This window comes from Diospyros lotus, chromosome 13 (assembly GCF_014633365.1).
Source record: "Diospyros lotus cultivar Yz01 chromosome 13, ASM1463336v1, whole genome shotgun sequence".
Taxonomy (NCBI): domain Eukaryota; kingdom Viridiplantae; phylum Streptophyta; class Magnoliopsida; order Ericales; family Ebenaceae; genus Diospyros; species Diospyros lotus.
In genome coordinates this window covers 15,099,416-15,101,196 of record NC_068350.1, presented here as the reverse complement: position 1 = coordinate 15,101,196, position 1,781 = coordinate 15,099,416, and positions in this window count along the sequence as shown.

Below are 1,781 nucleotides of genomic sequence, written 5' to 3'. Positions count from 1 at the left end.
CATTTTCTTACAAGCGTATGCCATTTGGGTTATGCAATCCTCCAGCCGCCTTTCAAAGGTGTATGATGAGCATTTTTAGTGAAATGGTTGAGCAGATTTTTGAAGTATTCATGGATGACTTCTCTGTTTATGGAAGTAACTTTGAGGCATGTTTGGAGAATCTGAAAAAGGTTTTAACAAGATATGAGAAAACAAATCTGATACTCAACTGGGAAAGGGGTCACTTCATGGTAAAACAGAGCATAGTCTTGGGGCACATCGTTTCATCTAGGGGGATGGAGGTAGACAGATCAAAAATTGAAACTATTCAAAAACTCCCCACTCCTAGGAATGTGAAAGACATCAGAAGTTTTTTAGGCCATGTAGGGTTTTATAAGAGATTCATTGCTTCCTTTAATACCATAACAAGGCCCTTATGCCATTTGTTATCTCAGGATATTTCGTTTGAATGGACTCCTGCTTGTCAAAATGCTTTTGATAAATTAAAATATGCACTCATCTCGGCACCCATCATCCAACCACCAGATTGGACATTACATTTTGAATTGATGTGTGATGCAAGTGATTTTGCAATAGGAGCAGTGTTAGGGCAAGAAAAGATAAAAGACCATATGTCATTTACTACGCCAGCAAAACTCTCAATGAGGCTTAAAAAAATTACACCACCACTGAAAAGGAATTGTTGGTTGTAGTCTTTGCCCTGGATAAATTCAGATTATATTTGGTGGGATCATTGGTAATAGTTTACACTGATCATGCTGCGTTAAAATACCTGCTTACCAAGCAAGACGCCAAGCTGCGTCTCATTCAATGGGTCTTACTCATGCAAGAGTTCAATATTAAAATCAGAGATAAGAAGAGAGTAGAGAATGTGGTGGCTGATCATTTGTCAAGGATTCCAGATCAAGATCTCACACAATTTGATGAACCAATCCATGACAATTTTTCTGATGAGCAACTGTTTGAAGTGAATGTTATTCCTGCAGAATCATACTAGATATACATCATTTTTGTACATTTTGGGCTACACAAAGGGGTATTATGACCAAAATACCTCTCGCCTCCATGCGTCTCTATGCGCCTCATAAGGGACATTTTTGTCATTGGTACACCTTTGTGTAGCCCAAGGTGTACACAAAGGTGTACCAATAGCATTATTCTATTCCTGCATCATCTGTTGTCCCTTGGTATGCCGACATTGCGAACTACCTGGCAACTGGTCTGATCCCAGACCATTGGATTAAGATAGATAGGTAGAAATTCTTCAAAAAAGTGAGAACCTTCTTTTGGGATGAGCCATACCTCTTCAAGTATTGTGCTGATCAAATCCTTAGAAGATGCATCCTTGAGCACGAACAATAGTGTCATGAATTTTTGTCACACCCTAACATGTGGAGGTTATTTTTCCAAAGAAAACAATTGCAAAAATCTTACAAAATGGATTTTATCGGCCTACACTATTTGAGGACGTGCATCAATTTTGCTCTTCTTGCGACCGATGTCAAAGCCTGGGAATTCTTATCGAGAGAAACATGATGCCTTTGCATCCCATTTGCATAATTGAAATTTTTGACTGTTAGGGTATGGATTTCATGGGGCCGTTTGTCAATTTGTTTGGATACGAATACATTCTGCTTGCTGTTGATTATGTGTCCAAATGGGTAAAGGCCATACCAACTCAAACCAATGACCATAAGACTATAGTAAAGTTTTTGAAAGAAAATATTTTTAGTCATTTTGGGATGCCACAGGCAATAATCAGTGATAATGGTTCTCATTTT